Here is a 12,212-nt window from a genome sequence, read left to right as displayed (position 1 = left end):
CTTTTATTCATTTCCAGGAGATGAATTCTTGATATCAACAATTCAATTTTCACTAGTTAAAATGATAATTATTGATATCAGGAATTCGATATCTACTAGTAACAATGGCAGTTTTTGATATCAGAAATTAAATTTCCACTAGTAACAATGCTAATTCTTGATATCAACAATTACATTTTTACTAGTTAAATGCTCATTCTAGATATCAAGAATTGTATTTCAACTAGTAAAAATTATAATTCTTGATATCTGTAATTGTATTTTCACTAGTGAAATGTCACCATAGGCTGCCATTCAAAATCAATTGTTGATATCAAGAATTGATTTCTTACTTGTTGAAATTCCAATTTCACATATCAGAAATACAATTCGTACTAGTAAAAACCTTTATTTTTGATATCAAGAATTCAATTGTCACTAGTTGAAATGTCTATTCTTGATATCAACAATTGAATTGCTACTAGTAACAATGTTCATTTTTGATCTCAATAATTCCATTTTCACTAGTGACAATGTTCATTTCTGATATCATGAATGTGATTGTTACTAGTAAGAAAGCCATTTTAGATATCTGAAATTATGTTGATATCATAAATACATTTTCAGATATCAAAAATTAACATTTTTACTAGTAGCAATTCAATTGTTGATATGTAGAATATAAATGTTTACTAGTAACCACGTAATTCTTGATATCAAGAATTCACATTTTTACTAGTAACAATGTAATTATTGATATCAAAAATGATATAAATACAAAGCTGATATGTGTATTCGAATTATAACTAGTAAGAAATCAATTCTTGATATCAACAATTTATTTTGAATGGCAGCCTATGGTGACATTTCACTAGTGAAAATACAATTACAGATATCAAGAATTATAGATTTTACTAGTTGAAATACAATTCTTGATATCTAGAATAAGGATTTAACTAGTACAAATGTAATTGTTGATATCAAGAATTAGCATTGTTACTAGTGGAAATTTAATATCTGATATCAAAAATTTCCATTGTTACTAGTAGATATCGAATTCCTGATATCAATAACTATCATTTTAACTAGTGAAAATTGAATTGTTGATATCAAGAATTCATATCCTGGAAATGAATAAAAGTTAAATCGGCTTGCCATAACCTGCCCGTGTGAGGATCGAACTCACGACCTTCAGATTATGAGACTGACGCGCTACCTACTGCGCTAACGAGGCTGATATTAAAGTGGGCGGGGTCATTATTTAAAATCTCTGATTGGCTGATGACTACTGCTAAATATATGTTGTCTATTGACATTGGTTGGTAGTGTTTCCGAAAACTCGTTTGTTTTGTCGCAGACATGCATGTATTTATTAGAGGTTTCGAAGTCCGTTTTTTCTTTTGTGGTGAGTTGTCTCTCTCTAGTGGACTGCTAGTTTGCCCAATCCAACTCAAGCCAAGTTATATAGATGCTTGTAATTAATAAAGTTATCTAATATAAGGCTATGTATCACATGCACAACAATAGAGCATTTAGCATCATTTCAAATGTACCAAGGTCAAAAACATTTATTGAATATTAATGGAGCAACATCATTTTTGTGAAAAGAAATCATCACAGAAGGTTGTTTCGATTCAAATTCAGTATATAAAAAAAAGGATGTGAGGGATCCTTTTACCCCACACTTGGGTTAAAAGCCCCTAGGGGGTTTAAAGTGATATTGTGTAGACACTCAGGCAATAGTTATAGGGATCCATTTGTCATCTAATGCAAATACGTTTGAGACAGCAAGGTGCTGTCAGGTGCAAGTGACAAATTAAGATTAAGCTTGCTCAAAATAACTACTTCTGAAAAAAGTCAAGAATATCCTGTTAATTTCAAACACATTTTGGCATATTATAACAGTTCTCAAGTATTCTATACACAAACTAATCTCTATTATGTTTGGATGAGTCAACGTGAGCCCACTTTGAATATTTTTCATATCAGATTCCCCCCACTTAAGAAAAACAATGTGTTTAATAAGAGCCTTTAGTCCATACAACAGGGGTGCTTTTTACCCCAAATACTACCCTTACTCTTATTGGACAGTTATTGAAAAATGTTTGATTGAATGACCTTAAACAACACAGAAAATGATACATTTGTATTTTGTCTGAAAATGGATGTTCATTAGCTATATAAATTTGCAACGTTTAAAAAAAAACACGAAAGGAGAAAAGGAGTGGTCGTTTTTGTAAGCCACACTGTAACCTTCATTCATTTGTTTTGAAGTTAAATAGGGAGATGTAAAAATGCCACAAATGCTGTCGATTGACCTGGACTTGTATTGAACCCAGAATATTCCTTCAGATGCTTCCTGGAACTACATAAAAACACATGGTCTGAATTTGATGTGGTCCATCACACTTCACAATCCTCAGGAAGTTAAAGGCCTTCTCACGGATTTCAGTCTCAAGCTGCTCAGTGTACACCAGGTAGTCAAGAACGTAAATAATGGGACAAAATATAGCAGCGTTCTGTTCTCCACAGCCAGATGGCTTCTTCACCAATCCATTTAGATTCTTTAATGCACCTCCTCAAAGACCCTGCTTTCTATCAGAGAAAATGGAGATAGCTCAGCACTATGGAATTAAGTCATGATCAAATAAGGGGGGGGGGCAGACAAACCCTTTGGACACAGCAACCAACTGTAGGTATTTGTTCTCTCAACACCTTCAGCCTACAAGGAGAACACACACACACACACACACACACACACACACACACACACACACCTCGCTCTCTCAGGCAGTTACTTAACCTAATGTGAAATCTTAAAATCAACCTAAAATGCATAGACCTGTACAAGTAGACTTCGAGTGACTATGTCAATGCGTCCTCTCTGTGGCACAGTCACGCCCTCATTGCCACACTGAGTCAGAGATTGCACAGCCTGTGCACTAACAGTCACATTCAAAACTCCTGCAAGTGAAAAATGCTACTTCAATACAAAGCACAAATTGGATCTCACTCAAGTGGAGCTTGGAAAACATACCAAGAACAAGGGGAATAAGGATCCATTTAAAGGTCTTCTGCACATTGGCACAGAGACAGGAGGAATAAGGAGGAGAGTTGGCTTGAAGAGTGTAGCTAGAGGAAGCCGCTGGAGTTGCAGTGACCTGTCATGGAGTAATTTAATACCATATTTGAAATGTAAATGGAGTCAAATTAGTCACGACATGTTCTTGTAAATCTTACCATGATGCACTTGGTCAGATAGTTGAAGACAGTGGCCTTCAGCTCAAAGCTTTTCCCACGGATTACAGAGTAAGGCAGAGACAGCTCAAGGAAGAAAAGCTGGAAAACAGTTAGCTTTGCTGGAGAAGCCAGACCCAGACCTTTGGGCGACAGACAGAAGGCCTCCGTCTCCCAAGTGGTGATTGTGTCAGGAACCTTGACCGTAACCTGTGCTTTTCCAGAAGCCCTTTGTAGAACAAAGGGCCAATAAGTGAAACTGCAGCAACACAGAATCCACAGTAGACTGATACTGAAGTTATACGCTGTATTCTTTACTTACCCCACATCAGCAAGTAGCCATATCCACGTCTCTAGAAAGAATGTCCGAACGGTCACTACAAAATGTGAACTAGCAGAGCCTGCACCCGGTCCAGCAGCCATGGCTTCAGGACGACGCAAGACCATCACTTCAAGAAAGGAACAGACAAGCCATTGAAACTTCTTGTACAGCATATATGCAGGTTAAAATTGACAAACATGACATTTAATATGGAGCAAGAGTGGTTCAGTTGTAGTCCTGAGAACCCCAGGACTGCACTTTGAGTGTCTCCCACATTAAGACCAATTCAGGATTACAGACTCGATTCAGGAGCAGAGTTGTTAAATGGACATCCAAAAATGCAATACTGACATACTCCCCAGACCAGATTTCAAAGTCACTGTTAACAGCAACAGAAAGTATTAGTTCTGGATTTGGGAGATAAAAAAAAACTAAGTAAGCTCCATGTATATACATACAATCCCAAGAGTTGCACTGTGGTTTCAGGGCAGCCAAATTTGTTGCAACCTTCAGCCCCATATTCTGTCAAACACAAAAGTACAGTACAATTCAAAGTAGATGAAAGCTTTCACTATACTGCCAAACACAAGAAATGCACTACCTTAAAAGTGTAATAGGCCTGGGTATTGCCCTGGGGTAATGGCCAAGGCAAAATGCTTCGGCGTGCAGAAGCAAGAACACTTTTCAAAGGCAGCCGGGGTCCAACAGGCAGGCATCCTGGTTCATCTTCTACATCATAAGGATAACCTGAGTGCCCCCGCACTTGCCGCAAATTGAAGATCTGTGATGGGGATACAAAGTGGTCATTCAGCAAGACCAGTTGTGGGGAGCATTTTGGAAGCAGCATCAACTACACAAGGTAGACTGTTTACAGCTCAAGTATAGCAACTAAATTACAAATCAGACCACACCCAAACAGAAGGGCAATAACAAAAAAGGTGCATTGTACCATGAACGGGATATAAAATGATAGGTACCCATAACAGTGCAAGTGACAAAATGAAGTCCGTCAAATCATACACACCGCTTCAGCATTCAAACGTCTTCCTGGCTCCAAAATCAGCACACTCTGATCCACAGCACTGAGGCCACAAATTGAACCAGGTTGAGCAGAGATTTATGGTGTTGTTCTCACCTGGAACTGCATTAGCTGGAGAGAACTGCAAGGGCACCTGGAACAAACAGTACAAGACAGATTTTGCTGCGAGTCCAAATTCAGTCATATGATTTAAAACAAATGCAAAGATACCCCCAAATCAAGCTTTACTCACCATACCTTGGTTCTTAAACAGTATTCAGTGACAAAATCTATGCCATCAGCAACTACACTTGCACTTGGTAGAAAACAGTATGCCAGAATCTGCACTACTGGAGCCAGATTAGGTTCTACAGAGAGCTGGAAAGACACAGTGCCACTCAACAATGCATTAGAAGCAGTCACTTCAACCTTTTGGTATCCATGTTCAACAATCACTCCTTTGTACAAGACCTGTGATAGAGATCACACTGATTATTGGCTCCTCAAATTCACTTTATTGGCAAACAATTTGCAGGACACATGTAGCTTTTTTTTTATATACACACCATATAGACTATGTCTGTGCTGCAGACAAGGTCAAATGTCTCTCCAACAAAATAATATTTGATGGTTACTGGAAATGAACTACCACACTTCAGTGGTTGCTCAAGCTGTACGATAGTGAGTGTACTCTTTGTTGGGGTAGTGAGAGCAGATTTTTGAAAAATCTGAACAGTCCTCTCAGCTGATGTGAAGTAGCCATTAAAAACATCTGGAGTAACACTAGCCTGCAGAAAGGAAATAAATGAAAGAACCTTGCACCAAGAACATCTTCAATTCACCAAACAGGAACTCAAAATCCTACTATCAGAAGAACATCATCATTTGGAAAACTAGGAGTATTTATGGAGAAGGATGCCAGTCCATTGCGATCAGTGTTAAGACTCTGGAGCTGTATTGGGGGCCAGCTCCAACTTCCCAAGATATAGACCGCTTTGCCTGGAATTGGGGTCCCATTGAAACTAGAAACACTGACCTACATGCATGTGGGTTAGAGAAAGATAGTAGTTACAAGTTTCTCATTCAACACATTAAACTAGGATGACATTTTTCCTTAAATGACCCTTCCAATTTCATAAGTCAGGGATATGGTTTCAGATTTTGTCATGACTATATCTGGAGAGTTGGGATGATCTGCTGGTTAACACCACAATTGAACAAAAACATTAAAAGCACCACAACTGAAACTCACCCGTTCCTTCCTCGGTTACACTTGCATTAACTAGGAGAACATCTTGCAGATAGTTCTCAAAACTGGAGCTGTAATTACAACCTTTGCGAAACATGGGGGGGCAATTGATGACAGACCTGGAAGTAAATGCGGCGATGAAATCCTCTCTTTTTAGACCTGGTCTCGTACAGCAACGTGTTCAGGCCATCATTTACCAGATGAATGCTCATCGAAAGGGTCTCATTTGGTTTGTAAAGACTGACACACAGTCTGGCCTGAGAGCCCGACTCAATCACTGCAGGAAACGTTACTATGAAAAATCTGTTTGGAGACAATAGGAAACTATAAAAAAACATTTACATGAGTTTGGCAATAGATTCAAGTCACTGTGTGAACAACAACTTCACTAGTAACATCTAATACAGTGGATCCCAAACCTTTTGGCTACAGCATTTACATTTACATTTATGCATTTGGCAGACGCTTTTATCCAAAGCGACTTACAGGGCACTTATTACAGGGACAATTCCCCCCGGAGCAACCTGGAGTTAAGTGTCTTGCTCAAGGACACAATGGTGGTGGCTGTGGGGATCGAACCAGCAACCTTCTGATTACCAGTTATGTGCTTTAGCCCACTATGCCACCACCACTCGTTACAGCACCACTTGTGTGTACCGTACCCCCCAGCCCAGATACGATATTTTATGATTTGTTTTGCCTTTAAGCAGGACAACTCTTACTCATGCAATACATTAATGGCTGCGTTTCATATAATAAAATCGCATCAGGACAGCGCCTAATATATATATATATAGCTTTATATCATCTGTTTACACCTGTAATACAATGGATGTCTTTACATTTAAAAAAAATAAAAATTAATAAAAACGGCATTAAGGGGAGCATTTTACCAAACTCATTTGACTATTTGCACATTCACCACTAGACACGTGCCGCCACTGTATGACCGCGCTGCCATGTTTCAGGACAATGTTGTGCTGTGCTACGTGGGAAAAAAAAAACTGCCAAAATTAGTTTCAATAGAATCCTGAAAGCGAGTGTGGTTTACTTCCAAGAGCCCAAAAAAACCTGCCACTGCTGAAGTAATAATCCAAAGTATTTGGATTACTCACGGTCAGTAACTTATTCTAATGGAATAAGTTAGAAATTACACTTTACAGAAAGTATTCTGTAATGGAAAACACTTCAAAAGTAACCCTCCCAACCCTGGTTATCGGTACACAATTATATTTCTAACAGTCTTTTACATTTAATGCCCCATGCATGACTAGTCATAATTCAGTTGACTAGTCATTTCCAGATATCGGTGATTTTGACTAGTCATATTTCAATTGCAAAATATTGTCGGATATCTACAAAGAGTTCTTACTAGAAGAAATTGTAAATACCTACAATTGATTTTGTACAAGGTACAATAATATCTACAATTGTATTCTTCTTGATGAACCCTTTGGAACTAGAAGCTGAAATTCACGGTGCAAAGTGCAAAACAAAACGGTATAAAACTCAACAAAAAAAGTTGAATAAGTCCTAGCAACATGGCTAATATTGTCACAGAACGCTCTACAACACCTCCTTCTGGCGTCATCCGATCCCTTTCCCCTGAATATTAACACTTCATCTCCCATCTCTCCCCTCTGCACTCATCACCATCCAGCCCTGCTGAATTCCCTTGTTATCTTCAGCATTATCACCTGTAGCTCCATATCCTCTCTTTATATGGACTGCTTGCTCTTTTGTTCTCTGTGAAGTATTGATTTGCCTATCCGTCTGTATCACACGTAACTCTGTTATCCCTGGACCTTCGATCTCTGACCTGGACTGTTTAATGAACTTTCGCACCTTCGCTGCCTGCCCTGACCTTGGCCTGTGTTTCACTCTTAATATTGGATCGCCCCTCTAATAATTCCAGCCTGAGTATTCTACTTATGCCTGCCTGAGTTCTCTTCGATTGCCAGCTTGAGCTTATGTCAAGCTTTCCTTGTTCTGTTGCTTGTGTTAAATAAATCTCTGCAAATGGATCTAACTGCCTCAGCCTCTCTATCACAAATATGATATACGGTAGATGCAATGTCGGTTTGTTTAACTATTTATATACGTTTTTTAAAATGTTGATTGGAACGTGGAGCACTTTTACTCATGTCGTACACCAGGGGTCCCCAAACTTTTTTCTATGAGGGCCACATAATTTTTCCTTTCTATAATGGAGGGCCGTAGTCTAACAGAAAATGGCATGGGCCGGATTGATTTATTGTGGAGATTTTATTATGATTTTAAATGGATTTACAGTATTATGCCTCCTAATGCTAGATTAATTTATTATTTATGCACCATACATATCAAGTGATATATAGCCTATTAAAAGAGCATTATTACTATCGTAATGACATTTTTTCATATTCATTGCTATTGAAATCAAATTATTTACTTACTCATGCGTATTAGGCTAATCAGTGTGAACTATGGGCTTGTTTCTGGCTGGTGAGAAGTCCAATGTCAGGTTCCATTCCAGTCACAGCCAGTCTCAAAGACTGATGCAAATGTTCATCAGTGAGTCTTGATCTCATCGGATTTTTCATCAGTTTCATGCGTGAAAAGGTTTGCTCACAGATATACGTGCTGCCAAAAAGTGTGGACATCTTCTTTGCATTCCTTCTGATGTTTGGGTAGGTCTCATTAGGGAGGGCAGTATAGAATTCAATGAGACTGTTGGGCTTAAACGCGTCTTTCAGAACATCACAGTTCTGTAACTCAGCCAACTCAAGAAGGCAGGGCTTCGTCAATGTCAGCAGCAAAAGGGTTCTGAAAAAGGCGGATTTCTTTAGCGTGAACATGTAGCTCACGGAATCGCACATCAAACTCCGCCTTCAGCATTTCCAGCGCTTCCACTGACTTTTCAGCTGGGAATGGGACCACTGGTTTCTCAGCTGAGAGGCTTTGGGTAACAGGGGGATGGGTGAAGTCTTGCTTTTGCACTTGTCCCACAAGCAGTGCTAGTTTCACCTCAAATGCTTTTATGTGGGAATACATGTCACATATTAGTTTCCCCTTGCCTTGGAGCTGCATGTTGAGGCCATTCAACATTTCTGTCACATCTGTTAAAAAGGCGAGGTCCCATTTCCATTTTGTGTCGATCAGTTCTGGGGCAGTTTTGCCCTTTGTCAGAAGAAAAACATTGATTTCGGGTAGCAGCTCGTAAAAACGCCTCAAAACTCTGTCCCGGCTTAACCATCGGACTTCTGTGTGATAAAGCACATCTCCGTGAGAAGACTCTAGCTCGGACAGAAAGACTTGGAACTGCCTGTGTTTAAGTCCGTTTGCTCTGATGAAGTTTATACATGACACCACCACTTTCATAATCGATTCCCACTTCAGAACTTTGCAGCACAGTGCTTGCTGGTGAATTAGGCAGTGTACTTGTAAAGGGGGCATGAGACCTCTTTCCTCCATTTCTCTATTCATGCGTCCTATCAGTCCCCTTGACGCGCCAACCTTACTAGGAGCTCCGTCAGTCGTGATGCTGGCCAGCTTAGACCAGTCTAGATCCAACTCTTCTATCGTTTGGCACACTTTACCAAAAATATCCTCCCGTCATAGTACCTTTGAGACTTTTTAGGGCTGCCAGCTCCTCGGACACTTCAAAGTTTGAGCTAACTCCGCGAAGAAAAATGAGCAGCTGTGCCTTGTCCTGCACGTCATTACTTTCATCCAGCGCTAATGCAAAAAAATCTAATTCTTTCACTTTTTCCTTCAGCTGGGCATATACATTATACCCCATTTCTTCAATTCGTCTGGTGATTGTACTTGCGGACAGACTCACCGCATTTAAGACGTCTTTCTTATTGGGGCACACCTCCTCCGCAACAGCATTCATACATTTCTTTACGAACTCACCATCACTGAATGGCCTACCGCAGGTTGCAATCAGTTTAGCTACCTGAAAGCTAGCTCGAATGGATGACTGGTTCAACTGGGTTTGCCGTACAAATGTATTTTGCTGAGCAGATAGTCCACTTTTTAGCTTCGACACTTTGTCTGCTCTCATTTGGCCTTGTAAACTCGCATACTTGTCTCTGTGGCGGGTTTCATAGTGTCGGCGCAGATTGTATTCTTTGAACACGGAGACTGTTTCTTGACAGATGAGGCAAACAGCCATTTCTTTGCATTGAACAAAAAAATAATCACTTGTCCACTTTTGGTTAAATACCCTGCATTCTGAATCAACTTTTCTCTTTCCCAACCATTTGGCCATTTTGTTGTCACTTTAAATTTTCTTGCTGGATCGCGTGCGGCGTGCACCCGCTCGATCACGATGGAACGTTAATCCGGGTGAATCTAACAAATAATTTGGCTACTTTAATAATTATAACTAAGGGAAATTTTTTTTTGAAAGCCAATATGTATTATCAAATACAAATATGATATGATTAAAACATATTTAAAATTAAATTGTAAAAATATTTCTCTGCATGGCATTGTTCAGAGGGCCGGTCCAAATGTGGGGGCGGGCCGTAGTTTGGGGACCCCTGTCATACACGGTGTGTTTTATTTTTTAAGTAATGTCGTTTTAGATTTTTTTTTATGTTGTACACTATTTGGGTTGTTTCATACGTTTGACCAATTTGTTTTTTTTTTTTACGAACTCATCCACTGCAAACCAAATCTACCTACGGGTATAAATAAAGTAACCTGACCGTCTTAGAAACCTTGTAATTTAGCTCTAATCAATTCAAATTTCAGATCTTTAATTCCTGATCACTGAAGACATATAAAATGTATTTACTATCTGACTCATGTCTGGAGGAAACCAGGCACCGCTCATCACCTGGCCAATACCATCTCTACAGTGAAGCATGTTGGTGGCAGCATCATGCTGTGGGGATGTTTTTCAGTGGCAGGAACTGGGAGACTAGTCAGGACCGAGGGAAAGATGAATACAGCAATGTAAAGAGACATCCTTGATGAAAATCTGCTCCAGAGCGCTTTGGACCTCAGGCTGGAGCGAAGGTTCATCTTCCATCAGGACAACGATCCTAAGCACACAGCCAAGATAACAAAGGAGTGGCTACGGGACAACTCTGTGAATGTCCTTGAGTGGGCCAGCCAGAGCCCAGACTTGAACCCGATTGAACATCTCTGGAGAGATCTGAAAATTGCTGTGCACCGATGCTCCCCATCCAACCTGATGGAGCTTGAGAGGTTTTTTGTTTTTATTGAAAGGATCCCCATTAGCTACAGCCGTGCTGCAGCTATTCTTCCTGGGGTCCTGAAAAATATGTACATTAAAAATACAACAAATAAATGGGAAAAAAGAAAAATACACAAACACATACACATATACACGTGTATATACACATATCAACATACATATATCCCCTTATACGGGCATGAAAGATACACATATATAAAAAACACATTCTACACATACGCCTATTACATACCTACACATGTGCATGTACATACATATTCACACACATATATTAATAAATATAAACAGTCAGATATATTATTTTAATAGATGCTGTTTTACATGTTTTACAAAGAAGAATGGGAGAAACTGCCCAAAAATAGGTGTGCCAAGCATGTAGCATCATGCACAAAAAGACTTGAGGCTGTAATTGGTGCCAAAGGTGCTTCAACAATGTATTGAGCAAAGGCTGTGAATACTTATGTACATGTGATTTTTTTTTAAATTATTATTATTATTATTATTATTATTTATAAATTTGCAAAGATTTCAAACAAACTTCTTTCACGTTGTCATTATGGGGTATTGTTTGTAGAATTTTGAGGGAAATAATTAATTTAATCCATTTTGGAATAAGGCTGTAACATAACAAAATGTGGAAAAAGTGAAGCACTGTGAATCTTTCAGGATGCACTGTAGATGAGAGCAGAACGTTAGTTTCTTAAAGAGGTCACTGAGGATCTTCTGAGAACTTTCACAGTGGCACGCCTTTTACACGAGTGGATTACATACCTTTTACATATCTTTTAGTTTCAAAGTATGTATTGTGTTACTGAATTCAAGTAAAAAAATGACTTTTTATTGATCCTTCATGCTGTTTGCTTTCTGTACTGAATATGTGTTCAATAATCTGCCGCACTATTCCTACAAAGGTGGTGGTAATGGTTCTGGGCATGTAATACTAAGGTGATGGGTTTGAGCCCAAAGGGTTGAAACAAAGTCTGATCTCAGAATAGGTGTATATCCCTCAAGTTTGATAACTTTACAAACAAACACCGAGAGAGGTGAAAACATCGTAATGTTATGTTTATTTTATTTATTTCTCCTAAAATTGTTTAGTTTGGATATACTGTATACTAAATGCACACATTTATCAGCCCTCAAAAAATATTTTTATATTTCCACATTTCAATTTTTATTAACAAAATTCTAATGA

At 38.9% G+C, this 12,212-nt stretch overlaps 1 non-coding gene and 1 pseudogene across 1 annotated transcript; both read right to left on the bottom strand.

Moving 5' to 3' along the window:
* LOC127645075 (alpha-2-macroglobulin-like) overlaps positions 1-6,017 on the bottom strand; it is a 47,968-nt pseudogene extending 41,951 nt beyond the window's left edge.
* On the bottom strand, positions 1,132-1,213 carry trnam-cau (transfer RNA methionine (anticodon CAU)). Its single transcript has one exon. It is a non-coding gene; the product is annotated as a tRNA-Met (tRNA).
* Positions 6,018-12,212: the final 6,195 nt, after the last annotated feature.

Source organism: Xyrauchen texanus, chromosome 6, assembly GCF_025860055.1.
Source record: "Xyrauchen texanus isolate HMW12.3.18 chromosome 6, RBS_HiC_50CHRs, whole genome shotgun sequence".
NCBI lineage: Eukaryota > Metazoa > Chordata > Actinopteri > Cypriniformes > Catostomidae > Xyrauchen > Xyrauchen texanus.
Note: the sequence above shows the minus strand (reverse complement) of the source record. Positions and strands in the feature narration are given on the sequence as shown.